Source organism: Vanellus vanellus, assembly GCF_965231255.1.
Source record: "Vanellus vanellus genome assembly, chromosome: 16".
NCBI lineage: Eukaryota > Metazoa > Chordata > Aves > Charadriiformes > Charadriidae > Vanellus > Vanellus vanellus.
The window spans coordinates 12070793-12097123 of record NC_138921.1 but is presented as its reverse complement, the minus strand read 5'-3'; positions in this window follow the sequence as shown (position 1 = coordinate 12097123).

Here is a 26331-nt window from a genome sequence, read left to right as displayed (position 1 = left end):
ACGATCATATAGCAGGATATATACCCCTATACAAGATATATATATAGATCAGAAGGAACATAAAATACCCTAAGTCTTCAGGTTTTTTTGTAAACCAGACGAACCTGAGCTTTTCTTCAGTTCTGTCTGGCTTGGTTTAACTTTGCATTTGCTTCATCTCTAAGGATTCAGGCTGCTTTCTCATCATCTTGCAGGATGTCATGGTGGAGTCTGCATGGGCACCAAGTGCAAGTGAATTCTAACACTGAGCTACACTAAATGAAAAGCTCCTCACAGCGACGGCTGAGCACAGAAGCTGCTAGACCTTACACTCCTTACACTGAAATCAAGAGGATCATGAAGTGAAATGAATTCTAGCAAGGTCAAAAAGCATTAGCAAACTTCAGAGGAGTTTCTGTGCTTCCAGCTACTAGCATCCATTCCTTCATCCCTACTCCTTGATGTGCCCATCACCCTTGGACAGGGAGCTCCTAGCTCTGAGCTTGTTTGAAGTTTGCTTTTCACAAATACTAAAATGGTAAAGGTGAATAATAGGGCTGTTGTGTTGGCTGTTTCACTGCACAAATGGGCTTTGAAAAACATTTATAGCTACTTTCTAGCCTCTAGCACCTCCTCCTCCTTCAATAACTCTCTGAAATGTAACTCTGTTTTAATTAAGGTCTCAGCCTCTGCTTCTTGCTTTCATCATGTCTCAGTCTGTTACTTAAAACTAAATCCTGTTCTTGTCCTACAAAGATCCATAGGCCCTAAAGGAAAGTCTGTAATGATGAACGAAAAGCACTTAATACTGTATTTTCAATTAGATTAAAACTCAGAAAAACTTTCCAAAAGCATCAGTTAACAGTCTGTTACTGTAAATTAATCATTTATAGACATGATCTAAAAGCATGGCCTTTCCCTGAACTTGGAGAAGTATATTCCTTACAAATTACACTTCTACTGAGTACTTGCAGGATTAACCATTCTAATTCAAGGAATATAAATATTTAGATTATTGGAAGAGCCTTAAGGTAGCCTGAACTCTTGCATTCCTTCGTGATGACACAATTCCTTTTCCACGGGAATCACTCTCCAGCTAAGATGCACCATTACAGTCCAAGGAAGTGTTTACAGGCTGGAATTCCAATCTTTGCAATCACTTGGGCAACTCTCAAAAAGATGTACTTTGTAAGCATGACAAACACATGCAACACAATGACAAACAAACACTGTGATTTGGTCCCTGTGGGAGGTTTCTGCAGCAAACTCCTAGAAAACCCTACCGCTGATCTGCAAGAAGTTCATCAAACCTGAAATGTTTCAAAGCGAACATCTGCTGCAACTAAGAATTTGCTGACAAATCTGTTTCCTCAGAAAGTTTCTGCACTAATCTGTAAGTAAGTCAAAATCCCAAATTCCACCCACGTTCTATCCAAGCACTTACAAACATTCTCATTACTGTTTCAAAGAGCTATCCCTTAATTGATATGTGTTTCAGATATGAAGGTAAAAAAGGCATGTTGCCACAAAGCTGTCTGATAGTTTTAACAGTTGCTTCTTGCCTCCTTACAAAGCAACTGGCATAGTGAGGATGAGCTGGCATTGTATTTTGTGGTCCACGTCAAGAAGATGTGGGCTTTTTTTCCTTGGGATCTTCTTTGCTGACTGACAGCCAAAAGAGGCATATTAAAGCTTTTTAAGTTCCAAAAATTTTGTAACAACCTCTGGAAATTTCAGAAAGCTAACAACTTTTTTACTAACCAATTTTTATTGCAGACTAACATATTTATTGAAAGATTGTTTTTCTGGATGCATATTTCCCTTTGCTCTCTTGATAAGTTGCCACCTCACAAAATAAACCAAAGGGAAAAATGATGAACATCTTTTGAAAATAGCAAAATAAGGTCATTAGAGATTGGAAGGGTATCCTTGAATATTCAAATTTACAGTATTCATATGTCTTCCTTTCCAATGTTGTAATCTTACTTGTGGGCAGGAACAGGAATCAATTTGATACCTGGACACTGGAAAACAACCGTGCTCCAGCGAAACTTGATTAAAATATATAGCAGTGGAATGCCCTTCAACTGGAGGTGAAAGTAGATCAGAAACCAGCACAGACTGAGAAAAGTATTCAGAAAGTACAAAATAATAACCAGGTTGTTGATGAGGCAGTTAAACAACTGTGTGCGTGATTCCCAGAACGAGGAGAGAGAACAAAGACAGTGACCTAGTAAAATGGGTGAGTTTTAAAGCGATGGCAACTGTCTAATAGAGTTGTCTTTATTGATATATTAGCTTCAGGATAGTTTTAGATAAAATTGAGATTCATGTAGCAAGAGGAGAGGGCTCCATTCTGCTGAAGGGATTTGATTTTCAGCGAGAGAATAACGTGCCTGAATCGCTCACTTGGGCAGGTGTAACCAACCTGCTATATCCAAGTAGGCAAGTTAGGGCTGCGGATTAACTGGGTTCATTAAACTTCATTTCTGAAACCAGACTGTTCAAACCTCAAAAAGTCTTATGAAACCCTGGATTTTTTTATGGGCAAACAGTGATCTTGTACTAAAAACTTTCACTTCACATTGACCAGCTTCAGGCCTTAGAAAGTTTAGACAGGACCGGGCAGGACACAGCCAGAAAGCACTGCACATCATTTCCTCCCTGACACTCAGGGCTCAGGTTGGGGAGCAACAATTTTAAGCTTCCTATAACTGAGACTTGTGGAAATGAGCAGGTAGGTAACCATTGCTCCTTTCCACCTCCCGGTCCTCATTTATACCTCAGCAGCTGGGAATCCAATTCATTCGCACTTTACTCAAAAAAGAGAAAGTTGACGGTTTATGCAGCTGAGGATGGTGGTGCAGCATTTTGCGTCAGTCTATAAGAATCACTTCTACCAAAAAGAGTGAGAAGTACATGAACTTAATGGATGAATAGACTCCATAATCATGATGATACATTTTCTTTGATACCTGGGTAAATGACCCAGTCCTGGCTGTATTTTAATTTTTAATGTGCTAGCTATATTAAAATCCTAAATAGACTCCTGTAAATCTATTTAGCAGGATAATGAAACAAAATTCAAGTTTGAATAGAGAATGCATTGATTTTCTATGTCAGAAATGAAGCAATTTAGTATTTCTTTTACTCAAGGTGTTACTGTTCTGTGCCAGCACTAATTAAATTCTAATGTGTTCCGAGCACAGAAATTATGTTGTCTCATCATAAAGTAACTATATCAAATTGAGGGGTAGAGACATTAATGGCCTGATCAGTTGAATTAACATAAACCAGCAGTCCTTGTCATTGCACAAGTACATTTTTCATTACAATTGACTTTTCTTGATTTTTTTTTTTAAATAGGCTACCAAATGGAGGGGATAGGAGGAAGAGTTATTAAGTATTTTGCAACTCTAGGTCATAGAATTAGAGACTGCAGAAAAGCAACTGAAAATTGTTTGGAGTTTTAAAAACTAATTTATAGAACAAAATGACCCTCACAGACCCTCTCCAAATTTTCACATGTGCAGCTTTCTTTGCAATTATTCACCAGACTCTTGCCTCAACTGCAAAATATTCCTATACCACTCTGCAGACATCTTTGATTGGACAGCTAGTTGAATGTAGAGGATGTATGCTTACCTAAGCCCATAACAGCCAGGGGGCTGTTTCCCAATCAAAAACTTTATGGCTTCCAGACGTACAACCCAATAAAATAGCCTTCTTAAATTGCTAAAGCAAAGCAAGGATAATGATAGCAGAAAGTCAGGTTGGCAATACAGCAGAGAGACTTCTTTCCTCTCAATAGACAATGACCTGGTAACCCAGCTGTTCAGGGATATGGAAAAAGAAATTCTGTCCAGTATAAGCATTAGGATTGAATTTCAGTGGCAGAGCTTTTCAGAAAAGTTCATTAAGTCATGCATGTTTTCCTTTGCAGGTGCACTTGATTGCATGTAGCCCTGCAAAACTCAAGTAGTTTCTCCTCTTCTCCAAGAAAGATGCAGACATTCTAATGCTCTTTTCAACAGTGCTACCACTGGCAAGGACTGCTGCATTAGTAATGTACACAACAATAACATAAGCTGTATAGAAATTCTATACTGCAAAATGGCAACTAGTGGAAATCAAGTGTTCATGGTAAAGAGTCCATTTCATTGAGTTCATCAATTTGAAGAACATCCGCATTCATTACAATCTCCCAATTGCTGTGCTTTAAATACAAAAATTCAGAATGTAGGGTTATTTGCAGAAAAAAAAAGTGCTGAATTAAAACAAAATTATTTCAATTTTTTTTTTCTACTTAATTTGTCTAAAATAAATCCAAAGAGAGGATGGACTTAAGATTTGGGTTCATGACTTCTCTTCCCAATTGAGGGTAAGAAAAATAACGAAAGGTGAGAATTTTCCACAAGACAAAAAAAAAAAAAAAGAATTTCCCGCTTGGTTTTATTAATATCCTGTACTAACTCCCTTAAGGTGTGATCAAAAGAATCAGATCATTTTCAATTAGTTACGGGTTACTCTGCAGGTAAAAAACATTCTTGTCTCACCTTAGGCTAAGTCTCTCCTTGGTGAGTGAAACCTGTACAGGCCTTCTTTGCCTTTCTGCCTCACTTTGTCTCCGAAAGGCCAAAGTGAGATAGGAAGGAGAGATGGAGTTAAATCACTCTTTTGGGAAGACCCTCTTGCTGATGCTGGTCTCCTCATTGAGTCGAAGTACACATAATATACCTACATAACTAGGAGAAAGCTTGTTTCAGTGTGTGCCTTCTATGTATCCACAAAGTGATGTTCTACAAAGTTCAGAAAACATACATGCAAACGTAATTTCCATCCACTTCCCACCAGCTGAGCCAGCTTCATTCCTGCTATAACGTAGATGCTGTGGCTATAGCTTCTAATGAGAGCCTAAACTGCCTTGGAAGGGATCCTATGCAGTGGTGGGACAGTCAAGGGCTGCCAGGGCGTCCAAGACGCTCTTTCCTCCATCAGGGGAACAGCACAAGGTGGGCAGACCTAGGCCAGGTGATATAATATATTCTGACTCTTCAAAATCTTTCAAAAGTAGTTTTTCAGCTCTTGCTTTCCATGTGTCGCGGTTTGGCCTCAGCCAGCAACAGAGAACCACGCAGCCGCTCGCTCGACTCCCACAGCCGTGGGAAAAATCAGCAGAAAAGGGCAAAACTCGCGGGTTGAAATATTATAATTTAAAAGAACAGACAAAGGGAAGAAAAAAAGAAAAACAATAACACCGGTAAAGGAAATATAAGAACGCGATTACAATACCGCCGCGAAGCGCACCGACCGGACCCGCACCGCCGCAGCCCGCCTCCGAGGGGCGACTGACTCCCTCTCCCCGGCTAGCTCCTTTTATAGCGGGGCATGGGTCACGTGGTATGGAATACTTGCCTCCCCTGCCGGCTCCTTGGGGAAATTAACCCCATCCTTGCCGGAACCAGGACACCATGGAAAACGGAGGTTAGCTAACGAACTTGAACCAACATTCCTAATTTCAAAGCCCAAGTCTGCTTTAAAGATTTACTCTGAACAACTGGAGCTTGTGCCTCAGTTTACCTATATGTAAAACTTGCGGAATATGTCACAGAGCTCTGCCAACTCTTAAATTAATGTACCACTTTAACACATTCCTTGACCAAAATTAGCTCTAGATGTGCAAGTGGCAACAGCTCATTAGGAAATCTGGTTGAGATTTATGTGAACAGTCAAGCCCAATGCTTTGGGCTGGTGAGCAAACGAACACTTGCATCACATAACTGAGGCTAATCAGACAGATGGGTTCTGCCAGCAGCAATGTGTCTTAGCTGTCAAATACCCTGAACTTTCCAGCCACCTACACAACACACAGCCACACATGTGAATACCCTGAGAAATTAATATGGATATTAGACTTCACCATTCATTATCTTGTCATCATTTTAAAGCCCAGATTTGAGGTGAGAGGACACATTGCAGCTTTTTAATTACCACTTGCCCCAGCTACTGCAATCACAGACCCATAAAGGAATCCCAGCATAAATTGTTTTTTGCTAATAAATATCAGTGAGGGATAAATAATGGACCAGAGCTCTTTCACCTTTTTATTAATCTATGATATTTGCTGTAAAAGTCTTGATGAAGGAGCTCTGCCCTTGCAAGCAATGAGGTGCAAAGGAATACTGCAAGTTCTTTGGATCTGCTGGTATTAAAACTTCCAGCAAAGACTGATAGAGTATCACAATTGCATAAGGGGGGAGATGCAAGCTACAGAACACACCTCATTGCCAATGTATGCAGTATTCATAAACATTTATTTTACTTTATTTTAATTTTTGCAGAGTTCACTTAGGTACGCTTGTACCTAAGGGTACCTGACAGGTGTTTAACCTTAGGAAACAGGAACTGTATTAGGGTTGGTGTGGGGAGGAGAGGAGCATGATTGTAACTTCAGCATGAGGAACTGGAGTTTAAGAGCAGGGTAGCCATTTTGCATCGGCATATCTGTGCATATGACTGATTAAACTTTAACCACGTAATATTAAGAACATTTTACCAGAAAAATGAGTTAAATGCTCAGCTGGTGTCAGTCTGAGCAAATGGATGATTTACTTTCTGACCAACATGAAAATACAAACATGCAGCAAGTGGTGGTATTCATGGAAACAGAAGACAGGCTGTAGCTAAGAGCTCTGCAGCAAAAACCTTCATGCTCATCTGTGAGGCCACTAACAATGAGCTCTTCTCTCAGGAAAGGGGATTTCCCGGTTTTAGATGTGCCAGATTTACCATCTTTAAATATAAATTCCTTATACACTCTTTGTCATGCTTTTCTTGAGTCCACCACCTCATCCCACTACCTTGCTGAAAGAACCAGTTTGAGATGAAATTTGTTAAGGGGGCATTGCATAAAAGCTGGAGTTTGAAGTCTAGAAATGGGGCATACCAGGATATTCACATCTGCAAAAGTCCTGATTTTACAAAAGTGTTTCTTTTCCATGATTAGAACACCACCGCAATCTTCTCAACCTAAGGGGGCTGAAAGCAGCCATGGCAGGCTACAGTACACACTGAACTACATCACTGAGTTCACAATGGCTCTGTTCTCTGGCAAAAGGACAAGACACGATAGAGCCTGAGCTATGAATTATGGCTAAAACAGTTATGAGTGTGTTTGTCAGAATAGCAAAGAGAATTGAAGCATGAAATAGTAATCAATACCTGTTTTTATATAGGGATTCCACAAAATAACTGGTTTATAGAAATGGTTCTTAGTTCCCTTTAACCCTTAGAACCTTCAGAAGATGCTATATTCATATTTCATTAAGACACCTATATTTCACCCTCATCCCACAAAGGAGTGCAAGCTTTCCTTTTTCCTTTTTAACCCTTTTAAGTTTTTACTTTTCCTCAACACTCAGCAAATTAAACTGCATAGAGAATACCTTCCTAAGCTGCTAAAGCAACTGAGGGTTAAAATTTTTGTAATCCTTCTCCTTTTACTTTCTGGTTTTCTTCACTTCTGAAAAAAAATCCTTGAAAGTTCTCTATCTTGATGAGGATATAACTATGTCTCAGTCTAGAGGCAGTCACAGCTCATGGCATTTTCTGACTTGTAGTAGAGGACTTTGGTCCTCCAAGCAGCACATTCTCCTTCTGTCTCATCCTAGGAACAACCTTGAAATTTTTTAACTCCAGAATTAGAATTCTGAACTTGCTCCAGAGTGCCTCAAAAAAGCTGTATGTGAAATAGCTGTTTCCTGTCAGGCTCCTAAAATCCCTAGTGGTTAAACATAATTTTTTAAAGGCTTTATTTGCTATCAAGTACCTGAATCCTGTATATTTTACAAGCTAATGAGCTAGTTTTCGAGGAGAAACGTAGCTGTTAGGAATATTAACTGAAGTTATGCTTACTGCAGGAGTGTGTGTAGGGTGCATGTGTAAAAATCCTGCTTTAAAGTCTAATCTTGGAGTAAGTCCCAGAAGAGATTGATTCAATTTCCATTCATTATGAGAGCAAAACTTAAAATTACTCTGATGTATAGACACTTGCTATTCCCAGCATCTTTCAGGCAGCAGAGATTAGTGATGTGTGGCAGGGACTACGAAGACTAGTAATAAAGAGCCTTAAAATTATGGTGCAGTGCGTATTAATGGAAAAGCTTAAGGATTGGGGGTTTGTTACAATATGGGCTCTATAATTGACAGCTTTCATTAACAGGTCTCCAAACCACAAATCGGAAACCTACAGCTGCTCATCCCTTTCATATGAAAGGGTACTTAGAAGAAGCTCTAAATTATTATTCCTGGTTTGTGTTGCCTTGGGAACTAAAGCACAAGTTTTGAATAAAAAAAAAATAAAATTATAACTTAAAATATATTTTCAGTACCATACCGAAGGGAAACTAGAACATTTACACATTATCTGGTTTCATCTTTGCCTTAAAGGTCCTCCTCTATCCCTCACCCTGTTGTATAACATAACCTTGTTGAGGCAAGTTCTATAAACTGAAAGAACTACGACTGCAAAATAAGACAATCTTTCTGTTTTACAGTCAGGACTGCCTCTTATCTTCAGCCACAAAGAGACAAAACCCAAATCTCTTGAAAATGTTTTATGAAATTCATCTTGGTATATTGTGAAATTATGATTGTATGTGGAAAAACTCCCTATGAATGAATACATGTAACCAGCCACAGAGATACATCTAAGGCTTAGGAAACACCTGTCCTCCCTGAGCATCAGGTTCAGCGACCTGAGTACTTGTCATGGGAAGATATGACACCAGAATACTTAGGAACACCAGAAATACACAGCAAATTAATGACAATGCTACATCAAATCCCAGACTGAGTAGCTCCAATTGCTTCTCGTGATTTTGTTCACAAAGTGAACAAAGTGAAGCGTTAACAGAGTAATTGAAAATATGCTTTCAGGTCTGTTCCTGCATCAGACTATCAGTGAGTTAGCTTCCTCGTGAAAGAAACAGGCATGAATTGATTGACTAATTATGCACACATGTGTATTTTTAGAATTTTAATGGTGTTGACATTTAATGAAAAATACGTGTGCCTCACTCAAATTTACTTTTCAACCTAGTTTTGCACTTCACCTGTTTCACAGATACTTTTGAGGCACAGTCTTGATGAGTCTTCTGCTAAAGATTCTGAATTCCTAACAAACATTGCAGTTGTAGATAAGGGCTAGAACAGAGCTTGCATCATTGAAAAGAACCTTGGGAGCCCAGCTAATTCCCTTCCTCTGACTGCATCCTGTCAAAATGCGAAGTACTTTAAGGGGTAAGTCGTAGGAGGAAACGTCATTGCAGTTGTGTGCGATTTACAAGAATGTCAGGACACATTACAGCTGGTATTTACTTCCATGCTAATTTATTTTGAGTGGTAACACACTTGTCCTGTCTATTAGTGCCACACAGAATTAATTGTTAGTATTACTCGACCAAAGGAAAATAAAGACTTTGCAGAAAGGCAGAAGGTAATTGTGCTGCAGAAGCCTGGTGGGGTTTTCAAAAGACTATGAAGCTGCACAGAACTGCAGCACACTTCCAGTTCAGCTGCCATTTATAAAGGGTTAGCGAATGACCAATGTATTATCATTAAGGTTAATAAAAAGTTTCCAGAGGCAGCAGGAACTAGGTTTAGTCAGGAGGTCTCTTTAGGCACTGCGTTCCATGGCATACAGATGTTATGAGCATGTTACAGACTTTAATTAGGATTCATTCACAGATAGTCACAAGCACATCAGCAACCTAAACCAAAAGTTTTAATCAATGGTTAACTTTTAAGGTCCAACTACAACCCATTAATTTTCCTTTCATATCTCAAACTTTAAACACAAGTGTGGTAAAAACCTCATCATTTTCTGGCTCTAATTATTTTAGTCCCAGTGATACTTTCAATGCAACACTCCTTAGAATGTTTATAAAATTCTTAGATTTATTTGAAATTAGGATAAATGTAGCTTTGCTGACTAACATCCATTTAAGGAATAACATCTGTTTAACTTGATACTCACTAGGGCATAAACTGAAAAGGAAAACATACTTAAAAAATCTACATTCAATCTGGTAGTGGATAACTTTTTGGATGAAACAGTTTGAACTAAGTTGTTTAAGTAACCAACATGATTAAAACCACTCAGATTACTGAAATCTTGTTTTACTTATCTATAAAGCATTTTCCATAGAACACAGACATTTCACACATGATATTCCCAAATGACATAAGCACACATTTGGGGCTACAATGCCCCAAATTATGATGTAGTCATCCTTAAGCCCATGACATACATACTCTTGAAGTTGAACTTCCGCAGTGTTTTATACCTGCATTCATGCTCTATTCTCAACTCTTTCTAAACTATCACAAAGGAATTATGTCTGCTGTAAAATCTCAGCAATTTATACAAATTCAAGAATAGGCCTGTAACAGAATGCATGGCAAGTGTTGTACAAAGCTTTCTCTTTCTGTAGAAAGTTCAAATAAGAAACTTCCTCCGTCTCATTAAATCAGGAAATAGAACGTGAATGTTTGACTCTGAAAGGTTTATTACTCTAAACTCTATTGATTAACAGTAAAACACTGCATTTCTTAATTTACAAGCAAGCAAATCAGTTCCTAACCTATTATACAACACTAGAAGAGCCAAACAGATGTTGTAATAAGTCTCTGGGACATCTGCAGAAGGGAGAAGGTTGGCCACTATCATTTTGGTTTTCCTGCGGGTATTTTTCCCAATTACGAGGACCTCTATGATTGACAGAAATTGCTGGTTAAACACCAGTTGATATTTCTACCACATTAACTGTTCTCTGCTCACAAATTTGGGAGCTTTCCAACCCATTTCCCTAATTAGTTTGTACAGATTCCACTAAGCACCTCTCCACCCCCCATCCCCCCAGTTTCAACTGGTCTAAGTAGGAAAAGGAGATATTCCCACTCCTCCATATGTATGCTTTTCTGCTGATGCCTGGAGAACATCTGGGGCCAGTTCTTTAACAAATGTATCCACTCTTTTCACTTACCTACTCAAATTACATGTCAAAAGTCTAACTAAGAACTTGGGGGGGAGAATACATTTGCAATTTATATAGCAAGTTAGATTCTTAGTGTGACTTCACCACAGGTTTTTTGCTGATTGGTATCAAGTCCTACCACACAATGCCTCAAGTGGAAATTTTATCAATCCTACTATTAACAAGAAGGTTGCAAAACAAGACTAGAGACATGAGATCCAATGAAGTCAATGAGAGAGAATCTCTTAATTTCAACAGTATTAGGTCAAATCCCAAGCAAAGATAAAGGATTAAGTATTTAATGCCATGAGGTCATTTTTCCTGTATCTTATTTACTTTCTTCAGTCCCAGAAGGAGAAATTTGTATCAGTATGGTATTGTACATCTACAGATTCGACTCAAGAACGTGATTTTAAAGAGAACTGTCCCAGTTCCAGTACGGAAGTAGGAGTCCAATCACTGTTTGCAGATTTACTAACACTATGATTACAAAAATAAAAATGTATTGCCTGTAAAACAAGGATAAGTAAGCAGCACCAGGATAGCAATGGACAACTGAATTAAAGGCGTTCATCTTTGAGTAATCATGTGCATTGTTCATAAGATTATTTTTCCAGCACACTCTATCACAATTACTCCATATAATCATTGTTACAGTTTGCCTACTGTACAAAAATGTAATGCTATGTTCTAAAAACCATCATCTTGCAAGAGAACCTGCAATCAGTCTGAATAAGCTTTACATGAAGATGCATTTTCTCCAACTTTGGTGGATTTTCAAGCAACCAGAAATCTGTATTTTTCAAATATAACATTATATCTTAAGGAGTTAAGGAAGAGTCTTGCAGAGATACTGGCTTTTGTTGTGCATGATGTAACGGTATTACTTTAGCAAGATTAGATGGGCTTCCTCATTTGTGCTGAAAAGATGTGGATGTTAATATCCATAAGTCTGTTACAGTTTGGTAGGCAAGAGACTTTGAGGTGAAAGTTAGCTTAAGTAAGATTCAGTGACTTATCATGACACTTTGTGCCCGGTGTGAGACTATGACTTGCTCCACTGAGCATGACTGAACACAAGTTTTGTTAACGTGAGTGGTTTTTAATAACCAGGAAGACCAAAGAGGTCATCATCAAACCTAGAAAGCAAAGACGTTTCTCTGAGATCAAAGAGGTGAAACACCACAAGTTACTCTTGCAACCAAGAAAACTATTTTTCCAAGAAAAGACTTGGAAGTTACTAAATGCATTGTTATAACACATGCTTCTAGCAATTCTTTAAGCTTAAAAAGAAGTTCTACTGACTTATTATTTAAAACAAATACATTTCTAAAGAATATCAACTCCCAGAATTAATTCTTAATTAAACTTTTATGGTGCTAAATCAAGTATTCATCAGTATTTCAAACCTTCAGTTTTCTTCACTTGTATTAACTCAGCTACAATGAACACTGTATTTATTGATGTCCTAAACACTTAGGCAATTTGAATGTCTTTCTCAATACAGAAATTAAAGGATGAATTGCTTTATTACCTAATCATGCTACCTAAACTCTAAAGACCTCCTTCCTAAGCTCTCTGCAATCACAGTCTATACCACATGCAAGTCCTTTACTTCACTCACTTCATAGGTGTCTCTCCTTTGCCGTGGACTGAGGAAGCAGGGATGTTATAAAATATAATGTACCAGCCTGTTTAACACAGGAAGCATTTGTTAAAGAAAACAAACAAAACCACAAACACAGGCTGACGGGCTTCCCACACAGCTTGAGCTACAGATTTGTCTTTTTTTTATTATTATTTTTATTTGTTATTTAATCTAGAATTTCTGGAGAGCCCACAGAGACATCTTGTGCCTGGATAATATATAGCAAGTCATTAGTACAAAAGAGGGGCCACGGTCCTTCTTCCTCTTTGCTCCAATCCTCTTGGGACACCAGAAACATAGACAGCTGGTACTTACCAGCATCAGGGCTTGTGAGTGCAAAGTTACTACCTCCCTCGTCCTTAGATGGATCAAGACAAGATGGTAGTCGAAGTTCCTACTATTGTGAACTTAGATTGGCCATCCAGTCTTTTTTCATCAGGTAGCATCTACTGATATTATTGAGTCATCATATCTTATTCAATAAAATGTTTTATCTCATAGCTACTGGTAGGCATTGATTCTTGAATCAAACATCACCGTGTTACATGCTGGTAACTGCACCGCAGCAAGGAAACCTTTGAACAATATTACTGAGCTTTGAAACCAAATGCTCAGATTCCTATCCGAGTGCTCTTTTTGTCAGTAGGAATTCTTGGATTTAGTTACAAAACAGGAGTTAAACAGCATGCTAGTATTTGAGACAGAGTTTAAGTATTTCAGGCAGTGATAGTAAGATAAGTACAAGTGGTGTGAGCTGACTGGGGCACCTTGAGAGCGGTTTAGCCGTAGGCAGCAAGAGGGGCTGTAGGCTACCTCAGCGAGGTCAGAAACAGACTGAGATTGTTTCCTGTTAAACTAATTCCTCGGACCATGAAAAAGTTTCCCATTTCCCCATGTTAAATACCTGTCTCCCACTCAAAACTAGATACTATTCTATAGAATTGATATTTATATTATATTGGGAATTCAGGGTCAAATTACGCTGTTGCTTATTTTTCAACAAACATTTTAGAAGATGGGCTGATTCCACCTGAATAATTAAAGCATTCTCTATTACTCTAGGATACTCAACATAGCTGGGGCATTGGCATAACTGCTTTTGTCTAAGGATATAAAGAAAGGAAGGTCTGTAGGGGGAGGTGCAGTATGTGACATAGCCCAAGAATGCTCCACACCAAGGGACACCGTGTCTGCAATACTACAGAAAATGAGGGAGAATTAGCCCCAAGGACAAAACAGCTGCCCGCCAACACTACCTGCCTGTGAGAGCACACTCAGAGTGGTACAACAGCAGTTGGTTTCTCAGAAGACTTCTTGTATATCTAAATGTGTTGGTTCTTACAGGCCCTTTTGTAGTATACCTGCTGGTGGGGCAGGCACCAGCACTCTGTACAGCCTCTGAATACTCCGTTTACCTTAGCATTTTTAATGTCACGCAGACAAGAAGTGAGGCTTTTCTTTTTTTTTTTTCTTTTTTTTTTTTAAAGGACCCAGCATCACCTGGTACAAGATAAAGACAACTGCTTGGACACCCTGAACTCTGGGCTAGTTCAGGCTCTCCAGGAACAAGAGAATACAAGGGTTCTGGCTGCCCTCCTACCAAGGGTCCCCTAGAGCTGTCTCTCCAGGTGTAATTGATTAAACAGCCATTGTGACTTACAGACTTTTGTGAGGTACAGTTTTCACTGTACATTATTTACTCCCTGTCTATACTAGCAGCAGATTATCTATCCTTTCTCTAGCTGTATTTTAGTCACTCACTGGCCAGTGGAGCTAAGCTACATTCACTGCTCATTCAGTCCCTGGCTACCCATTTTGAGTAAATAAACGGGTTCACAGGATACCCTGGGGTCTGCAGTCAAAGTCTAGAGAGACCACGAGACACTTATTTTCCTCATGTAACCATCGGATCACGCCATACCACCCCCAGTCTGGATAGTCCACAGAAGATCCAACAGATGTGGATAGGAAGATTTCCAGTGCACATGTAGTATGGTTCACTCCCTAAGAGAGCTCTCCTGCTGCCATTTGTAAAGATGATCAATAAATTTGTGAATAAAGAAGAGGTGTATCTTACAGCATGCATCATTAACACAATATAACATTTGCCATCACACAACCTCCCGTATTTTGTGGCAGTATTGTGCCAAAGCTTAGACAAGCTATTTTTGTGCTCAGTGATACTGCTACACAGGATGATAATTAGGAGAAGCATGCACTGGACTGGAAGGAAATGGGTAAGAAGCTCTGGAAAAGTAGACCCGAAGCTATACTAGCAATGAAAATGAAGTTCTGTTACTCAGACAAAAAAATGAGGTCACAAAAGGTGAGGTTGGCACAGAATTTGCTTATCCCCACTCTCATCTCAGGAGGCTCCTTAAGATTATCACTGGCTCAAAGGTACATTAACTTTTCAGAGATGAGAGAGGAATGAGAGTAACTGATTTTTAAAGGTAGACACATGAAGTAATTATAAGTTTGTCTGGACAAGAAAATGCCAAATGTGCTCTCTTCTGGAAAGGAAAAGAAAAATACCAGCATCTTGACCGAATGTGGCATGTGACAATTTCAGAATGGCTCATGACTTGTCTGGTAAAAAGTAGATGACTTGCCAGAGAAAAAAGTAGAAGAGATGCTGGATAACAGACCATGTCAGAGAGTTCCAACCTGGGGATTTGTGACAATACAGCCAGTTTAAACATAAACTGGAAAATGCTTGCATAGTTGGTATTTTGGACAGATGTGGAAGACAACAGGTTTAATTCCCAATTGTGTAAAAATTGTCTTTGTAAACCCTTGGACAAATAAATGAATTTCTTTGCACTTTAGTCCCAAACCTCTGGAATAGGCACAGCGATATTTAACTTTCTGTAATCTAACCAAACGCTCTTTAGAAAGGGAATTGTCTCTCACTACCAGTCAATGGAGCAGATGCAAACATCTGCCTATTTGTTTAGCTTATGACTTGATTTCAGAGTGCCACGTGTTGAGCTGTTGCAGTCTTAGAAAGCATGGGTCAGCTTTGCACCTTAAATAGCAGCTGAAAAGTTGACTTAACCAGCGCACTGAAGATTCCCCTGGGGTAACACACAGGTACCCTTTCCCTCTCATGGAAGGAGAGTGATAGACATAGCAGCAAGGATTCACACCCAAGACATCTCTACACCTCATTTGGCTGCTACAGTAGCCAAGCATCATTTAGACAGTGACTAATTAAAAGTCCAAGGTGGTATAAAATAGTCTGGAGGACACCACTGTCCTGCATCAAACACACCTTAAAAAAGACAAAACAAAAAACAAACCAACACAAACCCCCAAAGAAAACAAACAAAAAAACCCCATAAAACCACACACACACAAAAAAAAACCCTCAAAACAACCAACCCCCCAAATCAACAATATTTCTCAACCAGTTCCTCTTCTACCAGTTGAGGTTGGGTGCACTGAAGATATTAGATTTCTGTGTAATACCATTCATTTCTTTTTCAGAAAGAAGACAGTCAAATTCTTTGGTATATACGTCTTCATCCAGACTGCTTTAGTCTGCATGATTTCAACGGTCAGGCATCTACTTTCGGTAATGTTTTTTTTTTCTATCCTTAATGCATATTCACAATAGAAAATTATGTCTTCCTGTCAGTGGGTAAATAGGCTTCTTGTGTGGATTGTCACAGTCAGGTTGAACACTCTATAATACTTTCCTTTCCAGCAAAACATATTCATTACTAAACATAAAAAAAGAGAATCAGCGTAATAGCCAAACAGGCACAAAAGAAAAATTATTCAGCTTTAAACTTGATTATTTCCATGCTTGCATTATATTTACACAAGTGCAATTTTATTAGGCGTGATGATTTTCTCCTAGGATATTTCTACGTCTGCTACAGTGATTTCAACAAAGGGAATTTGGAGGGACATTACGGTGTTATTCTGGTTCATTCACATTTTACACAGGGGGAAATCGCTATCCAGAATGCAATGCTGTGGACTTTACCTAACATTGGAGTTATTCCTGATGTACAAACCAGAAATCCACTGAGATTACGCTGATGTTAAGTTTGCATAAGGTCAGAATCAGACTTTTTGTTGCTGTGGAAATTTAGATATTTTTTGCTTCTTATAAAAGGGTTAATAATAAAAACAATCTACTTATTTCCAGCAGCATTTCACATATAAACCTGAAGCAGCATAGGACGATTCATCTTTGGATTCATACAGAGCTCTGCTTTCTTGTTACAAATTAGCTTTATGGAACCAAAGCTCCACTGAAAAAGAGATTTTTAATTTTTTTTTTTTAATGATGAAGTACTTTATGTGGGATGAAGGACAGAAAATGGGATTTTCCTCAGAAAACAACTGGAGATGTTGCAGATAACATTTTTTTAAAAACGAGAACCCCCAAAAAACTATTGTTTGTATCAAACAATCTCTTTTTGTTTGTTACATCAATGTGACTCTTCTTTCTTCACTGATCTCTCTTTCCATCCTTGCAAGGCTTAACTTGCATGACCTTGATACGACTACTAAGAAGTTTAGAATTACAAGAATATGGTCTAAAATGTAAATCTCTTATTGTCTTTCACAGGTACTCCACAGCTGGCTCAAGTATCCACATACACAGTCATCAGCTGAAATTTGTGACAGAATAATGGAACAAATATATCCGAGCACTGAAATGCACAGAGTACATAATCACATCAAAGTCAGCAAGACATTCATAAAAGGGCAGGAATCAAACATACTTCTATTGCAAGCAATGTTAAATATTGAAATTTCATTCTTTTGTACAGTGTTGCAAACTATCTGACATCTTATCTAGTTATCACTGGAGTATAAAAAAAAACAGGAAAAACATGTATCTACCTTTTAAGCAATCTACTTCTAGAGTGGATTGTCACCTATTCCTCTCTGAACAAGCAAAGCTCATCCTTACAGAAAAAGATCAGTGGTATAAGCCAGCATAACTTTGGGTATTTGAGGAACTGTGCTTGTTTCCCAGTTGTCTTTTCGATGCTGTTCTGATGGTGGTGCAGAAGGGGAGCCTGTGTCTAAGATGCACGCATGTTAACATGTCCCTTTACTGCGCATCCAGTCTACCTCTGCCTCCCCATCCTCTCTTGATAGTGCAACAAGTAGGTGCAGTGAAGTAGTGAGTTGCCACTGAAGTGCAGTGGGATTGAACGATTTGCAACGTACTTGTAAGCAGCAAGTACCCATCTCCTGCTGATTCCTGTTATGGAAAAGGACCCTAGGGAGGCTGTCAGCTTTGCTCGATCCCTCTACAGAGATAGAGACTGCATTTGCTGCACGGAAAAGATGGAGAGCAGATGGTAGGTGGGCACGCATGGAATAGAGAGGACCCAAAAAGCTAACAGTTTGCCTCTGCAGATTATTTTGTTCTTGTCCTGGGGGCACCAAAAACATTCTTTGTCCACAATACTAAAACACTCTGAGCCAGTCTGGGGTATTTTCCTTTCAGCACTTTATATTAATCAAGTATTTTGGCTTAAAGACATAATATGCCTAGGCAACAACATGCCTGAATAGTCCACGTATGGTTGCTATATGTCTGCCATCGTGGCTGGCTTATAAACCTCGAGATGCTGGGCAGCAGATGAGTTTCAGCCACAGCTGCAGAAGCTGAAAGAAGTCCAATGCAGTGAGTACTTCTGTACTGTAAGTAGACACTTTTTGCTGTAGAAAAAACAGTGTTTAACTTATCCCTGAGAAACAGTTCCCACACAATTTCCTGCAAGTAGGGCAGTCTTGAAATATCTCAGAAGCTACATCCAGGCCAGCTACAGAAGCTACAACAGACAAGGTGGGAAATTTTTAACATGATCAGAAACTGCCTTGAAACAAGGTACATGAACATTTTAGGTGAGTACTAGCAGTAGAGCCAAGTAAGAAGCCAACAGCCTGCCGTTGTCAAGAGCAGCCCCACTTCCCCCACATGCAACCATGCCTGAGGTCTCCCAATTTCACTCATCCCTCCTGTATGTAGGATCATAGAATCATTTAGATTGGAAAAGACCTTTAAGATCAAATCCAACCATTAACCTAGCATTGCCAAGTCCAGCACTTCCTGTTTTCTGGCACACTAGAGCTTACAGAATGTGCTGACATACGTAAAATGATTTTTTTCCCAACAACAAAATTCCAAAATTTATAAATCCAAGAGACATAATTCTGAGGACAGGGTGAAAGAGATGGAAAACAAGTTCTCATGACAGATCTCAGCTATCTTTAAAATCCAAATTTAAGAGTTCTGGTCTATTCAAGTTCCAGTCCTTTCTTTGCCTTTCCATTAGCAGTGGAATTCATATATCTATGCTGAAGAGTTTACATCCAAAAAGCTCACCCCTCTCAGACAGCATTGGAAGAGACTAAAGTAGATCAAAACAGCATTTGGGTCAGTTGGTAATTTACCTTGGCATGAGAAGATTAAAAGCAGTTGTCATCTCTTTTGTCTCCTTTTGTATACTCATCTATTTTGTAGCTCCCATGCCATGCAGTTTCCACTTTGAGTAGAGATCTTCCAAACACCATAAACCTTTATGAGGAAAAAAATTATTGCACTGACAGAGTTAGACAGCTGGATAAATGTAGATTCTCCAGCGGCCTCTCATGGTCCTTGCTCCAGGTACAGGATTCTTAAAAGTTTATGATGTTGGAATAGCATAGCGAGCTGCACAACCAAAGCAGACCCATCCAACAAAACGTACCTTCTTTGGAACGCGTAGCTCTTACAACTAAGGTGTTGGTTGGCAAGAGCTGCTTTTTATCAACATCATACATAATTATGCTAGCAAATTTGTTTTAATAAGTGCATCATATTGAATACCATTGTTCCTTAGTTTAAATCCAGACTTTCTCATCACAAAATATATGCCACATGGCTTTGCTATTGCCACTTGTGCACAGCTCTAATCACCTCACTTCCTAACCTGCATTAACTCCTAATGAGCCTTTCTCCCTCCTGCCTTAAAGAATCTCTCCCGGCATCACATTTCATCCTTAGTAGCAAACTCCCAGCACACATGCTGCATTTGGAACAAGACAAGTGAGCTAGCGTGGCTAGATAGAGCTGAACTGACTCTAATTCAACTGAATAACATGGCTTGTTTGGCAGGGTAAGAGCATTGCCTTTATTCCCTTTTGTTAATAGCCATGTACTCCCATACACCAAGTTTGATAATGGTAAGAGACCTTAACTGTAGACATGATATCATCCCCAAGAAACTATCCCATAGAATTCAGGGAAAATTGGCAGATATTAAATTAGTTGACATTCTTGTTTATTCTGTGAACTATGTTTGAAGCCATAGCTGACTAATATTGTGATGGTCGGTGCCTGCTTCTCTATTACTTTCCATCTATTACACACTGAAGAAAAGGCTAGAAAGTGCAGACATCATGGGGAAAAATTCCAGTTCCACTACACTAGCTAAAGCTGTCTGCTATTGAAAGCAATGATAGGTAATCAATAAAATAATTTCAACAACTCCACATTAAAAGAATCCCGCTATCAGTGCAACCCAATATTACTAGCAGCTGGAAGAGAATTTATTCAACAGTGAAAGTTATTGCACAAGAAAAAAAAATGACATTTTTACAATATAAACCACATGGGTTTATTATGTATAGACCAGCATCTTTGGAAATCACTGTGGAGGAATTAAGGAAGTTTCAATCAAGATCAAAGTTTGGGTGACATCACAAGGTTAGATAAGAAGAATAAAACTGTCTACCAACAAAGGAACACTGTCTAAATCAAGTTTAAATACAGTTTGACAAGCGATCTTGACAAGGAGCCCAACTTACTTAACCCACTGCATTTAGGATAAAATAAGTTTTCAGGTCACCCTCGAAACCAAGTCAGATTTTTTATTCTGTCTTATCAAGTGCAACCAGACATTCAGAATTCATTTCTTTGTCCCTGGTAACTGCTGTAGCAGCAAACTTTCAATATCTTTCCACCTTTTCATGTTTGGTGATCAACCTCAATGGTAGTTAGGAACAAGACCCTGAAGTTGTTTTGGCAGCCAGCAGAGGCAGTATGGACGTGCACCTTCAGCACGTCCCTTGTGCTTTCAAATCATAGAATAGCAAACACTAGCTCTGTGCTGTCAAGAGTTTCCCTTATGGTAGCATATTCCTGGGTTACAAGGAGCCACACAGATCATTTATGATGCAGAACCAATATAGAAAGCTTTACACAGAATGCCAAATCCTGCCCTGGTAAACTGGGATTTCTTCTGAATGCTGATACAATCTATGAAATTACAGGGCCTGCAACAGGTTTTATTGTAAAGCTTGCAACTAATATTTACGACCAAGCCTATTATTAGGGATTTTACAGTGATTCAAGGATTTGGCAGCGTTAGGTTTATGATTGGACTTGATGATCTTAAGGGTCTTTTCCAACCTATATGATTCTATGATGCCCCATATACTCTCCAGACAGATATGACCACATATAGAAGTAATTAATTATGTTATATGGTAGGGAATGACATCAAAGAGAAACAAGATGATGAGTTTGGAAGTGTCTTTCTGTTTTTTGAAGGACTCATTCATTGGTCCACCGCAGTGTTACCCAGTATCATTACTCAAAATGTAACCATGAGTATTGTTATTGTGGCTGCTAAAAACGGGCTGCATCATTCCTGGGAAAATAAGGGTAGATTCAACCTTGGAAAGTGAATTAAGGAGCAATTCTAGCATACTTGTATAGTTCTAAGAGACCCATGAGAACAGAAGGGTTGAAACTGTATTTTGCTACACAAGCGGATGGCAGCTGGAAACTAGAAGCTAAACTGCTCACAAGGGAAAGCAAACTTAGAGCGACAAAAATTTTGTAAGCAAGGCACACTAAGGATGGAGCACCATCCTCTAACGGGATTAATTGTTCCACAGTTCTGTTCACCACAAGGCTCTGAATCAAGATGTATTCAGAGGTTGACACAGAGTTGGGCTGGAGTTTTCTTCTGAAAACATCTTCAGAACCACACATGCAACCACCTATGCATCCGTTCCAGCACCCAGGCTGGCAGTTAGCAATGCATTTGCCCGTAGGCACTTGGCCATGAGCTTGCATATCTAAACAGTGCAGACAGTACTGTGTGGAGAAACTCATAGCTAGCTCTGAATGAGCCATGCAGTGTCTACACAGCACACCATGGTGCCATACAGATCCGCTAGCTTGAGCTGCAGAAGCTGCAGAGCAAGACGCTCAGTCAGCGCTAATACGACATGGTTGGTTGATTCAGAGCGGCCGCTTTCTGCTTTGACAGCTCTACAGAGGGCTGCATTGCACTGCATAAAAGTAGCCTGACACAGAGTTAGAGACCCCTGAGAAAAAGAATCACAAAGATTACCACAAGTTATTAATTTTAACTTTGCTTGTTTTAGGAAGCTTTTTGGTTTTTTTTTTTTTTTTTTTTAACTGACAAGAACATTTCTCTAGTGCTCTAAATTGGGAACTAATGCTAAGTGAAATGAGTGAAGTGAGAAAGTTTGGTGTCAGATATTTTAGCGATGGCTTCCTAGAAAGTCAGAAATACTTTTCTATGATTTAGTGCAATTAATTAACTAGTTATATTCAGAAAATTTAATGTGGTAGGTATAAACGAGGCAGCCTTGTTAATCCAGACTGATATGAAATTGCCCTTTAAATAGTGTTAGAATTCTTTTAAACCATTTTTCTTATTCACAGCTGTATTTCTATTCTTTAGTTAAACAGGCTGGGAAAGTATTAAAATAGAAGGTACCTTTTTCTAATAATTACAACGATGTCTTTTTATCATCTGAGTCAAGATAGTTTCTGCAGGGTTTTATAAATGATTTTGCTCCAATTCCAAATAAATGCCCAAATTTTGATATTACAATGGAGTGACTCATCATGCTAAGTGAAAACCACTTTTTATTTCTCTAACCCAGGATGAAGAAGAGACTTGCAAGGTGTGGTTGAGTGAGCGTCCCATCCTGAACTATTTCCATGGTCTCCCCCCTCCCATCTGCTTCCTTGTACATGCTTTCTGCTCAGCTCTGGGCAGCCCAGATTTGTTGGGACTTGGGAGAGGGGGAGTTATAGGAAAGCAATGACAAGCACCACAACTAACAGAAACGTGAAGCTTACAAAGACATTTCTGGCCAAATATATTTAATTTACAGGGAAACAGCCAATTCAAAAGCCAGTTCAATTTAGCAGACTGAGGAATCCAGCCCTTTGATTCCTTGTCTGAATCTCTGCAGAGTCAAACATTAAAAATGATTCAAGGCAGAGATAACGCAGTTTCAGTACTGGCAAAACCTCTTCAGCTGCTCATCATTCAGATATATTTTTGAATTCCTGAGCAGTGTAGGAAGCAGCAGTAAAGCTTGTAGTTTATGCCTGGCCCAGTTACAAATGGAGACAAGCTATTACTTTCTCTTTCCAAGAATTCATTCAATTGAATCCAGTTTTGAAAGCTTTGGAGAATAATTTGAAATATAAGAAATTTTACATTCCTTCTGAGCCTTCACAGTGCCTTGACACTGGCATTATTCATCCACATCTTGCCAGTAGCTTGGAGGCTATAAATTCAAGCAGAACTAATAGCAAAACAGCTTCTTTGATTACATTGTGAAGGTGTAGCTTGTGTAAGCAAATATCTGGCAAACATTCCCACTTCTGTGAAGCCCTTACAGATACTTACTTCAAGTGGAAGTATTTTTAGTATAATTGTCATTAAATGAATTATAGGAAGCCAATATAGTTTTATAACTGGTGAAAAATATTGCTACTTTACATCATTAAAATGATTTTTAGAACTGCTGCAATCACATTTTGCCTATATATTGTCTGTCAATATATCCAAGATTCATAAAAATAGGCGAGTTTCACAGAACACTTGAAATACAGTTTATGTGCAGCCAGAGATGTTTTATGTTCTGCAATATGTGCTTTTCATTCCTCAGCGTGTGCTCATTGTACCATATACAACACATATTGGGAATCCTGAGCTTCTCCCTCTGCATTTACTGCAATGTCATTTACCAATGACATTGTGTCAGGTATTCAGTTCTTTAAGCATGTCTTTCAGCCCAGACATGGTGTATCTACAGAGCTACAGCAAAACCTTTGGAAGATCAGCAATCTCCACCAGCTCTTTATCTGGCACACGTCATTTTCACTGTTATAACCACCAATTCATGTTTTCGGGGCAGGCAGAGCAGAAACTCCACACACAGCCTGTCCTTGCCTTCCCACTCGCCACCTGCTCGCTTGACAGGGGACATAACAGCCACGAGGAACTCGCCGTCTCTGATGAGCTGTCCCTTGCAACGAGGCTAATCAGGGCAGGGATGCTGGAGTGACTTTTCTCTTCTATCTTATTTCCCTGCAGAAATGCCAAATGCGAGTTACCCTCGCACCCAATATGATTAATTAGCAAACCAGCGAGTCTGAAAAATCTATACATGATGACAGATGGTGGGGCTCTCAGGAGCAAGTGAATAGGACTTTGCTTCCTGTTTGTTTATTACTGGAAACAACATTAACAGCCTAATGCTCACACATCCCCAGAAGACATTATTCTGCAGTTAAAAAGGACTATCTATAGCTGCTGCAGTGGGTCCTCTTGCAGGCTGGCACACGAGTGCTGATGAGGGTCTGTATGGCAGACCACTTGTCCCACCCGCACAGATGTCGGCTGTCTTCTACAAATAACAGCTCGGCAATATGTGGGGAGAGCAACAGAAGGCAGCCTGGGAGGATGAGGAGCTTAAGCAAAAACAGACCCCTTCCGAATAATCAGGAGAAAGAGGTGGCAGTAAAAAAACTCCATAATCTAATGCCTAGTGCTCTCTGTCATCCAAGATGACCCATAACTCCATTTATAAACCATGCAGAACTTATTTTCTTCAGTATTTTTAGACTGGTCATGAACTGTTGGCTCAATAATTTGACAGTTTAATTCACAGGAGAAAAGGGAGGGGGAGAAGTCATCCCAGAACACTAATGAGTGCTGGGAGATGCAGGATTTTGATGAGCGGCCCATCGTTGGTCTTGCCATGCTGGCAAAGGGCAATCTCAACAAACAAGCACAAACCAATTCACAGCAGTAAATAAAGTGAGAAAAAAAAAAATCTGTCAGTGTTATTTTCCAGAAGAAAATGCTTGAAACAATGAACTTTAATATCTAAGCTCAGCATTGATGGTCAACTTTGCATTTGTGCTCTGTTTCTGTGGGGAGCAATCTTCATCACGCTTGAGCGTTCAATGGAAGAGAGATGCTTCACTACTGTCATTGATTATGTAAATGACTAGCAAAGACTATAAAGATGTAAAGATGAGGGACATTAGCAGGCAAAGGAAGACCAAGCCAGGTACATAGAATGAAGAGCCAAAAAAAGTCTGAACAAACAAACAAACAACAAAAATATGCAACAAACTCCCCAAAAAACAAGCTGCTAAGAACAAAAATAATGCATGGTTTAAAACAAGCAAACAAAAAAATCTCTTCTCTGTTGATGATTTCCTCTTTGGTTCTGCAGTGATTCTGTTATCAACCTTCGCTAATGACAAAGAAAAATAAATTCTTGTTTGCCATTCTTTTATTTCAGATAATCTACCCTAACTGGGTGTTTCACTGAGCAATCAGTTGTACTTCACTCACTTTCCTGGATTTGAGTTACAGAGTTAGGAGTGAAAAAAAGCTAGCCAGTTAAGACTACGTTGTTGTTGTCCTAGTGTCAGGGCGAAGTTCATCCTGAGCAAAGGATTCCTTTGCAGCATTTAAGCCATATTCTGAGTAGCAAGAGAAGAGATCTTGTGCTCCTCTTCCACACAGAGTTGGAGCCATCCATTCTGAAGAACCAACCATGAGTAGATTTGGAGAAATCAGCATGATCACCCATAGGAATAACATCTCACAAATAAGCACTAAGGACTGTCCCATTTTAAACCAAAGAATCTGGTTCTTCACATCCAGTAGAAGGTGGATGAGCTATTTATTGTAGCCACTGCAAAATAAACTGTTGTAAAAATGTCAGGAACTATAGTGAAAGCAAGAAGAGTGAAGACATAGCTAAAGTCCAGAGTATTGCCATATAATTTATATACAATATGTATCATACAAAAGGTGCTGCATTTATGATTTAATAGAGTTTACTATTTTAAAAGTTAGGATTAGCTTCCAGTGCATCCTATTAGTGGAGCTGCAATGCATTGAGTTAGTGTGAAGGCATTTTTAATATTAGGTCCAGCTACAATTTCCCACATAATTGAATGGAGAAAAACAAACAAACAAACAAGTTTGTAGTATATGCCACCACAATGGACAGTTACAATGTTTTTTATGGTTCTATTGTAATGGAAATATCAAGTCCGTGTAATTGTGTGTAAGACAGCAATACATTATATTATTTAAAAGAACCAGAATAAGTTTTTTGGTTTCAGATTCATCCCAGTTCATTTTCTGTATTGCAGCAGCAGAGAGGGAAGACTTTGGCATTTATGGAATGTGTAATATAATCTGATAAGTGACATTTGTCTCTCATTGCTACTAGCAAGTTTTGCAAATGCCAATTTAAACATTTGCCAGAAACATAATTGCAAAGCACAAGGTTTGGTTATGTTTGCAGCTACTAGACCAAGTGGCCCCCACTGCAACTGGATGATCA